The sequence below is a fragment of the Magnolia sinica genome, chromosome 2 (assembly GCF_029962835.1).
Source record: "Magnolia sinica isolate HGM2019 chromosome 2, MsV1, whole genome shotgun sequence".
Taxonomy (NCBI): domain Eukaryota; kingdom Viridiplantae; phylum Streptophyta; class Magnoliopsida; order Magnoliales; family Magnoliaceae; genus Magnolia; species Magnolia sinica.
The window spans coordinates 81,227,852-81,239,317 of record NC_080574.1 but is presented as its reverse complement, the minus strand read 5'-3'; the positions used below and the strand labels follow the sequence as shown (position 1 = coordinate 81,239,317).

General features: G+C 43.7%; 1 non-coding gene across 1 annotated transcript; it reads right to left on the bottom strand.

Moving 5' to 3' along the window:
* Positions 1-10,349: 10,349 nt before the first annotated feature.
* On the bottom strand, positions 10,350-10,456 carry LOC131238309 (small nucleolar RNA R71). The gene has a single exon (XR_009167712.1). It is a non-coding gene; the product is annotated as a small nucleolar RNA R71 (small nucleolar RNA).
* Between the last annotated feature and the right edge of the window lie 1,010 nt (positions 10,457-11,466).

Here is an 11,466-nt window from a genome sequence, read left to right as displayed (position 1 = left end):
CTTACTGGGATGGTAGGAAACCTCAAACTTGAAGTCCTTCAAGGTTTCCATCAACCGTTGCTGCCTCATATTTAAGTCTCTCCGTGTGAATATGTATCTGAGGCTCTTGTGGTCGGAAAAGAGCTTGAACTCCTCTCCGTAGAGGAAATGTCTCCAGAGCTTTAATGCAAAGATGACGGCTGCCAACTTCAAGTCGTGCGTAGGGTAATTCTCCTCGTGTTTCCTCAACTGTCGCGATGCATAGGCAATCACTCTGGCCTTCTGCATCAAAACACAACCCAACCCAACATGAGAGGCAGTGGTGTATATCGTGTATTTGACCCCCTACTTTAGTAATACTAGCACAGGTACAAACGTCAACTTGTCCTTCAGTTCCTAAAAGGCTGCTTCTGCCTTCTGATTCTAGGCAAACTTAAGATTCTTCCTAGTGAGCTGAGATAATGGTCTAGCTATTTTGGAAAAGTCCCTAATGAATCGACGATAGTAACCTACCAGGTCAAGGAAGCTCCTCACTTCAACAACCGAACCGGACTGCTCTCAGTCCTGAACTGTAGCCACCTTATCAAGGTCCATAACTATTCCTTCCTTGGACACCACATGTCCTAGGAACTTGACCTCTTCTTTCCAGAAGTCACACTTCTTATATTGAGCAAACAACTGGTTTTTCTTGAGCGTATCAAAGACCGCTCGTAGGTGCTCCTTGTGATCTTCCTAACTCTTAGAGTATATTAGTATGTCATTTATAAATACGAAGACGAATTGGTATAGATACGGCCGAAACACCCGGTTCATTAGATCTATGAACATGGCGGGTGCATTTGTGAGTCCAAATGACATCACAAGGAACTCGTGGTGCCTAAAGTTGGTTCTGAATGCTGTCTTCTGCATGTCTTCATCCCTGACGCACAATGATGGTATCCTGACTGTAAGTCTATCTTTGAAAAATACTGCGCCCCTTTCAATTGATTGAACAAGTCATTTATCCTGGGCAAAGGATACTTGTTCTTCGCCCTCACTTGTTTCAATCTGCGATAAGCAATACATAATCATAGCGATCCATCTTTCTTTTTCACAAACAGCACGGGTGCTCTCCAAGGAGATACGCTAGGCCGTATGAAACATGAATCTAATAGGTCATCAATCTATTTCCTCAATTCCTCCATTTTACATGGAGGCATGTATACGTGGGCAAGAAAATGGGTGTCATACCGGGCATAAGGTCGATAGTAAAGTCGATCTCGCATCAGGGAGGTAATCCAGGTATCATTCTAAACACTTCCCAGAAGTCCTGGACCACGGGAGTGTCTCCAAGGGTCGGGCCATTACGATCTTTCAATAAGGTAGAATAACAAAGAACCCGGAAGGGGCAACTGACTTGAAAGGGGAATGTGAAGGTCGTGTCTTCAGGTCCGTGTGCCGTCACCAGTTGAGTCTTGCAGTCGATCTCGACCCTCATTTCAGTAAGCCAATCCAAGCCAAGGATGACATCGTAATGGTATATTGTGGTGACAATCAGGTCAATGCATATCGTTCTGCTCCCTAAATCTATCAAGCATCCTTCACACAACTTAGTGGTATCTGTAAAAGTTCCTACTACTGCAATAATTGTCACCCCAACCATAGGGGTCGTATTTAGCCCTAGGCATTTGATTGTAGAATATGATATCATCGAAATAGTGGACCCAGTGTCTACTAATAGAAATATGGGTGTATCTTGGATGTGGGTAGTGACCTCGAAGACTAAAGGTACCAAGCTGCTGACTCAGACGCTTCAGATGTAAGCGCATGTACTCACGCTTGTTAAGAACTGTCCGGTGGCAGTGCCCTAGGCCGTTGAGGTGGCCTAAATCGAGGTGAAGGTGGTGCTGATCATAGAGGTGGGGCTGAGATAGCTTGAGAAAGCTGGCAATTGATCTTCTGAGGCGGTGAGAAGCCGTTATCCCTCATCTTCGTGAAGCAGTAAGTATCTATATGGCCCGACTTCTTGTAGTAGGTGCACCATACATCCAATCGCCTAGGTTGTGTAGGTGGAGCTGTAAGCCGAGGAGGAGAATCTGCACGCAGCCTCTTGCCGAGGAACGGTCTGCTCGGTAAATTTAGTCAAGGCATAGGAACAATAGGTAAATGTGTAAAGGATAGCCTATCCCCATCCTGCTCAGCTCATAGGGACATGCTCACTAGCTCAGTATAGTTGTCAATGCTAGCGCAACACTTCTTCGAGTGGATCTCAGGCCGCAAACCCTTAGAAAATTACCACATCTTCATCGACCCGTTCGCTAGGATCAAAGGAGCATATTTGGCCAGCTCCATGAACCTATTCTCATATTTCACCACAGTCATCCCTCCCTATCGGAGGTGAAGGAACTCTCCCTCCTTCTCATTTTGGTAGGTGTGAGGGAAATACTTCTCATGAAAGCATGTCTTAAAAGCCTCCCATGTCCATACGTAACCAGGAGTAACGGTTCGAAGGATACTATCCTACCAGAGACTGGCTTCCTTCTCGAACATGTAGGTACTGACTCAACCTACTCTGCCTTAGTGCAGTGTAGCGGCTTCAACATCTTAGAGATGCGGTCAAGCCAATACTCGGCCTCCTTGGGTCTGTGAGTACCCGCAAAAGTTGGAGGTCAGAAGCATTGAAATCACTTGAATAAGCCGTTGGCACCCATGCTTCCAGCAGGGTGCATAGGTGGTGTAGGCGGAACCACATTCTTGATCTAGGCAAGGGCCCCATCAATGGTGGTCCAAATCTGCTGCTCCTGTTGCATAAGGAGCATCATCTGCTCCAGCCTATTAGGAGGAGGAGCCTGTTGCATGTGGGGCATCACGCAGACGCACGGTTCTACTATGGAATCGGTGGTGCATAAGTGTTGGCCTATTTGTGGGGTTAGTGGTTGGCTGAGGATCCAGCATAGTGTCACCGTCAGGGCCCAAACTAGGGTCTGTGTGGCTATCGCTTAGGGGAGGTGCCCCATCAAATAATCTGCCAAGTGCAAGACGTGTTGTAGTCCGAGTGACTTTCAAAGGCATTCCCTATACACAACATAAGGTACAACACATGTAAGATTTTTACATAAAAACACTCAATTTCTCAAGCATTCTACACATTTCATAGCAAAAGGAGCTGCATGCATTTCATTTAACAAAATTTGTCACAAAACATGAGATATAGTTTTACATAAGTCATGACAGAGGATGCATGTGAGCTAATCTAATTAAAGCTTTAAACACCAAATGCACCATCAAATCTACCCTACTACTAAGCCTAACAAGGCTATAACATAAGAACATAAAAATAAAGAAAACCCAAAGATAACCACAACATAGGACTAGTCGTCAGAATCTAGTGATGGTGGAGGAGCACCCATGTCCTGCATGCAGCATAGGAGAGCCTTCAAGGTGCAAGACTCCTTGAATTTCTATTTCATGAAGGTCCTATTCTCTTCAAGTTTGGCTCGGGTCTCTCTGACCTCCTGTTGCAGCGCGACCTGCCCCTCCTCAATCTGAACCAAGCGGGCTTCTAAAGCAGTCCGATTGTGGTGGTGCTCATGTGTAGCAGGTGGAGAGCCCTCATCAGAGTCTTGGGCCACCTCTTCTTCCTCCTCATGCTCTTCCTCTTCTTGACTTCCTTCCTCTATTTCATTTTCATTCTCTTCTTCATCACTCTCCTCCTCTTCACTTCTCGTCTCATCCTCACTCTCATCGAGTCAGGCTCGACGTTGTCGTGGCCCAATACCCATGTTATTGAGAGTAGTGTCGTTGATGAAATGGATCAGCACAAGCTTTTCTGAGCCAAGTCTGTAGCCGAATTCACGAGCAAGCCTACATATAAGTCAACCTAATGGGAGTGAAATGTTTGTCCTAGGAGAGCGTGCGGTCTGAACTATCTGTAGTAGTACATACATAGGCAGGCACAACTTGTCTCCTTGCCCAGCTCGGTATAGGAAGTCTACCATCAAACGCGTGCATTCGGCGCGATTACTCCACCTGGGATACATATTGTATGTGAAGATGTGGTGGAGCAGGCGGAAGTCAGGAGTCATCTTTGACGCGAGGAGGCAATTGCCTTAATTCCAGTGGACCAGTTGGTCGTAAAGAAATTGTGTGTGGTGATCTCTTTCACGCAGGCTCCTAAGATTTCTCTCGCTAGCATGTACCTCTCCACGTGACATCCCCATGATTTGGGCTATCAAGTCCACATTGACAATGGCTTCCCGCCTTCCCATGAGGATAGAGAACTGTAGAGGCTCCAGCAATGGCTCTCGTATATGGGTGTAGAAGGCTCAGACAGTACTCTCATTCGCATGAGACTTGGCCTCAAATATGAGACCCTAACCGGCGTCCAACAGGAGATCCATCGCCGGATAAAGCATAAATAGTTTCTCGTCCACGTGTGCTTCAAAGAGAACCCTACGACCTTGAAACCTTTCATGTGCCATATCTACCAGTAGAGCTCTTTCGAGAGGAATTTGGGGATTGAGATCCCACTTTGTCCGTAGCTCCCAATCGATGCTTGTGCTAGCCTCGGTGCCTTTCTGTCTCCTTGAACGGGTAGGGCAGCTAAGCCCAACTTTATCCGTGGAAGCCCTCTTCTTTCTCATGAGGGAAAGAAGTGTGGAAAGCAAAAATATGGCCGCCACTAGCTCAAAAAGAGCCATGAGAGTGACACAAAATGGAGGGATAGGATAGATTTGTGGACATTGAGATTTTTAAGACACAAGAGAGGGTTTATGTGCTCAAATGGGGGGAAATGAGGGAGATAAGAGATGGATTTGAAAGGAATGGTGAGAGGTGAGTAAGTAGTGTTGAAGAAGAAGAAGATGTGAGAATGGAGGGGTGGATTTGAGGGAGAAAAATGGGATTTTGGGGGATTTAGAAAGCTTGGAGGGGTGAAAATGAAAGAAATAAAGCAAATGGGGAGGTATACGAGGCCCCCACATGATTTCATGGACCCTACATGCATGTACACCCATCGGCCCGCCCGGTCCGCTGTGGCCCGACAGGCTCGCTTAAGTTGGACCGCGAGGCCTCGCCCTAAGCGCGATGCCATTGCAGTCTGCTAGACCAAGGGTAATGGAATCACCCTAGGGGTGATGGCATCCCCCCCGAGGTTCTAAAAATGTGCGGGGCCCACCTTGGGTCCCCATATTTTATGCCGTTTCGGCCCTCGAGTCCGTTTGGTGCCGTTTCGGGTTCCATCTCACATATATTCATGCTTTTCGGGTTATTGAGTGTGGACTACACTGATTTATTACCTAAACTCGTCGATGAACAATCTGGAAAAGAATTGGGATCAACTCGCTTGATCAAAGATGCCTACAGGTCTGATTTCAACGGTCAGTTTCACCCGCTGGCGAAACTTGGAATCCTACAACTATTTCTACATGTCATCGCCCCCTCCTAAGTTAAAGTATGTTAGTGTGCATCATGTGTCCATAACCCAGGTCCAGTTTAATCCAAATCATACTCTGATACCAACTTGTAACGCCCTAAAAATCAGGGGTCGAGCAGAAGCTCGGCTCTCGAGTTCCAACGCATCACTTATGCAACATAGATAATGATGATTAAATGTTGTCCGTATTGGTGTATTAAACATGAATGAGATTACATCAAATCAGCATATCATATTCTAGAGACGATTTGATTACGCGAGCAGAAGACTGAGTTAAATATATAAAGCACATAAGTGGTTGTAAGTCCCTAGAGTATGAACATGATACTAGGTTAAATAATTACATGTACAGTTCCAAAATATATAAAATGACAAGTGTGATGTTCAACTAATTCGTATCCCCGTAGCCCCATCGATGCAACTCCAGGTCTACATAGACCTGCTAGAGAGTTGCATGTAGGAGAACTCCTCCTTGTCATCATAGAAGGTCGGCTCCAACTCGTAAGCCTCGCCATCATCTGAAACTACAACAAAGTCTGGTTGGTGTTTTAAAACACTGTCCTAGAGTGGGAGTGAGGGATCAACTCAGTGGAGCTATAAGGTAAAGGTTAACATGCTATCAATTCAGTCAAGTAGTAATGATAAAGCAGTACAACAATCATGTCCTAAGTACTCTTGTTAATGCAAGGATGACATGTATTAATGATGCATACCCTCGCCTGCACTCCCTCAGCGACACCATCTCACGATCTCACATGCTACTCCCACTGTGCCTTCATCGCCAAAGCACATGCAATGCGGTGCATGATCGTGTTAGCCAAGTAATTTATTAGGCATATTCATACAGCAGATTTTGGAAGCTAAGGTACCTCCCTTTATATCATTACCCAAATGATGATCCATCTAGGGTCGTTAATCCTAGTTAATCACATACGTTAGGCAAGTTATAGGGCAACATCACCCCTAATTTAAAAACAGCGGACAAGCAAGTTCGGGTCACTACAGGAGGCTCGTCACCCTAGTGTAGGCCTAGTTTATACTCGAGGTTACTATGGGAAAGGCTCATCACCTTAGCGTAGGCCGATACTCGAATACAGTGTCCCATACCACCGTATTCGGCTCATAAGTTTGGGTTACTCACTGGACACTACCGGGAGGCTCATCACCACAGCGTAGGCTGACAGCTCGACCAAGGTGTCCCATACCACCATGCCTGGCTCATGAGTCTTAGCGGATCATGGTACCAAGGTTAAACGGGCTTTTCAATGATAAGTGGTACCTTAGATTTGAGCAGTAGCGCCCATACATGGTGAACATATATGAGGCCAATCAGGTTACTTGACAAGCTCGACTGGTGTTGACGGTCAAATATTGCATATCAGACCCAGTTGTTACCTGGATTTACAAACATAGTATTGTTTAAAGACCTGATTTAATCGTGTTTGTAATGCAGGGTGTGTTTAAGAGCCTGGACTGAAAAAAGGTGGTAAATGCATGGATTTAACGCTCTGATGACACCCAAGGCAAGGGACGGACTCCAGGAGACGAAGATCGATGGAATTATGCATCAAGGATCCGAGGAAAGCAGGCCATTCACATTAAAGAGGTCCGAAATTGGTGAAAAATTCAAGATCACGGGGTTCTCGCCATCCGATCAGCTCAAAACTTTATACATGGCTCGAGGACCAAAAACTAACCGTACACGTCAAATTTCAGCCATTGGATCCTCGTGAAAGTGGCTGAACTAACAGATCAGTCCATAAAATCCTGATTTGGGGCCCACCCGCTGTCCATATACGCTTTAACTTTGGCCCCCACGGTTCAAATGAAATGGAGAACAAGATGAATGGTGTGGATTTCCCATAATCATTATACAGTGTATATACTACACTTTTTGCACTAAGAGTGCATGGCAACACAGACTCTGTTTACGTGAACTCCGTTTCTGTCATGAAACAGAGACTGAGAATGATCTCAGTGGGCCATCATCATGGTCTAAATGCTCAATCCGAGCCGTCCATCATGCAGAGGGGCTCGATTTAGCCAAACCCATGTTGACTTTATGCACTCATGCATGCACACTTGTTGGTTTCAATGGTCACAAATGGACTGCCCTACAACTATTGCAGCTGATTTCTTCCATGGGCCCACGCCGAATCTGATCCAAAATCCATCCCTCTTACCAAAATTTTGTCACGAATCTTATGAACGGAGTGGATTTACTTTATGATAGTGTTCATGGGCCCCACCGACTCTCAATCAAAAGACGGAAACTTCCGTTTCTTCTGGCATGAAACAGGGGCGCCGGTTGATCCTTGTGGGCCACCATCTGAACTCAAAGGTCCAATCCGGACCATCCATTAGAATCCCTCGGTCCATCTGAGCAAGACCTAGGTGACAAAAGTTCAAGAGATAGCGATGATCGGATTTCAATACTTCAAACGCAAGATGGATGGCGGATAAAATATGCAGTATGCCGCATTAGCAGAGGACCAAAAATATATATTCTCGACCATAATTTCTAGCCTCATCTAATGGACGGGGTGGATTTCTCCTTAGACTCAAATCATGGGTCCTGCAGCTAACGCAAATCAGCAATATTGTCTTGCTGCGTAAATGGAGTTTCCGCACCGATTGTTTTTGCGGAGATTCCTGATCGAAGATGGGGAGAAAAGAGTCCCCCTTCAGCACGCCTTCAGGGGATAGGTTCGGCTGCCTATAAGGTAGAGAGAGATCGGTGGCTGACGAGACGTGAGCTTGGCGGTGGCTGGGAAGAAAAAAAGCTTGGGACAGGAGCAGAGAAGGCTGAAGACGTGAGCACGGCTTGGAGTTTTCTAATGGTTGGGGAGGATGCACGTGATCTCAGGAGCAGGCTTGGATGATTGAAGGAGAAAACAGGGAAATTCTTTTGTTTCTTTTTTCTTTTCCTTTTATTGATTTTCTTCCTTTTCTTTTGTTTATTTGTTTATTTTAGCCCATTCATGTGTTGCTAAACCCCTTAGCTGGGGCTAAGGGGTGAAGTTTATAACGTGATGGGAAGAATTTTATGCCTTTAATTCTTGTTTAAACTGAATGGATTTGGTATTGGGTTGATTGTAAGGGAATGTTTTCAGTTTTTAATGGTCTGTTGTGACTAAAATTACAATAGGTCTGCGATGGCTTTGAGCATGTTTCTATGTCTTTTTGATGTTTATGACATCAGGAAGCCCTGTTATTCATCATTGTCCCATGGGCATGGTAGGATGACAGTACCTTCCTGATCTTCATGGCATGTTGATTGATTGATAATTAGATTAATTCTGTTGTTTGCTTTGTCTCCTGGGCATGGTTTGGTGATGGAATCCATTCTAATTCATACACCTTTCATCTCTTGAAACCTATATCAATGGCAGTTCAGTAAATTTCCATAATTTGTGATCCTGGCATACGATCTCCCTGATCTCTACAAGTGGATCCTCTGAATCCCTAGTTCTCTTTCTCTGAATTCCTTAAAGTCTTAGATAATTCTTTCACAATTATTTCTTAAATTCTATTTGGTTTAAATCACATCTTAGTCTAGTTCTAGTTCTACTTGGTTTCAGATAACGTACAGGTATCAGTCCCTGTGGATTCGACCTCGGTCTTACCGAGTTTATTACTACATCACAACCCTATACTTGGGGAGTGAACAAGTTTTTGGCGCCGTTGCCGGGGACTGACGGTTACGATTTTCTGAAATTAATTGGTTTTAGGATTAGTTTAAGATTAGGATTTTACTAACCTTAGTTTTATTTATTTATTTATTTATTTCTATTTGAGTTCAAAACTAACTTGTTTCCTATTTTATAGGATCTGGGCATAAGTTTCTCAATTGGTAATTCCTTCCTAATCTCTCTACTTTTTCATATTTTTAGAATTAGGGTTTAAATTTTGAAATTTTTAATTCTAGTCTTCTTTTTTCTATTTTTAGGAAGCAGTTTATTTTAGAAACTAGGGTAGTTATTTCCCTTTCTAGAAAAATCCTCTAATTTTCGAAACTTTTCTCTTTTGTTTTTCACTTTCTATTTTTAACTCTTTTTAAAATCTAATTTGTTTCCTCATTTATTTTTAGGATTTTTGGTTCAGAAACTAACCTTCCTATTTTGTAGGCCTTTAAGTTAGAAATCTCTAATTTGGTAAGCTCTTTCCCTACTTTCTATTTTTCAACTCTCTTTTAGTAATTTACTTTCTAGTATAAGACTTTCCTAGTTTATTTTAGAAGTTTTCCACTTTCTTTTAGAATCTAACTTATTTTATTTTTATTTTGCAGGCCCTTAACTTAGGACTCCAATTTGGTAATTTCTTTCCAACTCTCTTTTTCTTTTTAGATTTCCTTTTCCTTTCTTAGGATTAGACTTTGAATTTGATTGAGGGCTGCGAGTGTTTCATGCCCAAGTGGGCCCGTGACAACACTCGACGTCTCTTGACTGAAGGAGGATTAGTTGAGGGGTTGACTATCCATCGCAGGATTAGACACCGCTCGAAATCCCCTGAGTTTGGAGTTATGGCTGAAGACCAACCTCCTCTACTTCCACCCGGGGTGGAGGATACCCAGATGAAAATGAGGTGCAACAGGCACCCCGCCTCGTACTTTACGAGATTTTTACAACCGGCGGGAGTGAGTACGCCCTCATGCATGATTTTTCCTGAAAATACAGGACAAATGGACATCAAGCCAGGAGTTATCCAACTCCTTCCCAAATTCCATGGACTTGAATCAGAGAGTCCATATTTGCATTTGAAAGAGTTCGATGAAATTATAGCTACATTATGTTTTCCTAATGTATCTGTGGATACAATTAGGCTGAAACTCTTTCCTTTTTCCTTAAAAGAGAAAGCTAAGACGTGGTTACATTCACTGCGTCCTAGATCCATTGGCACATGGAACGACATGCAGAGGGAATTCATAAAAAAATTCTTCCCACATCATAAAACGATTACCCTCAGAAAAGCGATCATGAACTTTGCCCAAAAGGAAGATGAAACATTCTTTCAATGTTGGGAAAGGTTCAAAGATTTGGTCAGTTCATGCCCACAACACGGATTTGAAACGTGGCGCATTACAAATTTTTTCTATGATGGACTGACATCTTCCATGCGCCAAATGGTCGAGACAATGTGTAATGGAGAGTTCATTAATAAAGATATCGACGAGGTATGGGACTACCTCGATAATTTGGCTGAAAAAACACAATCTTGGGACTATTACCCAAAGTCGAACACCACGTCTAGGCCAACTCAATTAAAGGAAAAAGGTGGATTATATCTCTTGAAAGAAGAGGATGATCTCAAGTGTAAAGTGACTACGCTCATAAGGAAAGTTGAGGCAATGGAAGGAAAGAAGGATAAGGTCAATGAAATTGTTTGCGGCATCTGTGATTGCAACATTCACACAACTAAAAACTATCTTACAATACCTGGCTTTCGAGGAGTGTTGAATGAACAAGCCAATGCCGTAAATAATTATCAAAGACCTTTTTGGACCTAACTCTAACACATACAATCCTGGCTGGAAAAATCATCCAAACTTCAGTTGGAGAAATGGACAAACGGCGACTCCTCCAGGTTTCTTCAATCAAAATCCAAATCAAGTGAAACCTCAAGAGGAACCGGTTCAAAATCCCATACAAGAGCTGGCTCAGGCAATGCGGGGAATCACAGATTTTATGCAAAAGATAGATTCTCATATGACGGTTATAGAAAAGGGGATGCTTCCTGCACAACCTCTCCCCAATCCTAAATTGCAGTACGAGATTAATGATCCCAGCTCTTCGAATCAGATGGGGCATGCTAAATCCATCACCATTCTTAGGAGTGGAAAGATCATTGATAAAACTCTTCCGGTTAGGCCCGAAAAGCCTCAAGAACCAGAAGAGGACAACAATGATGGATCCAGTGATGCCCCACAAAAATTAGAACTGGAACTTCTAGAGAAGCCAGTTGCTCCATTCCCCCAACGGTTGGTTTCACCAAAACCTCTCTCTAACTTTCAGGATATCCTAGAGGTGTTGAAAGAAGTGAAAGTCAACATTCCTCTACTTGATATAGTTAAACAG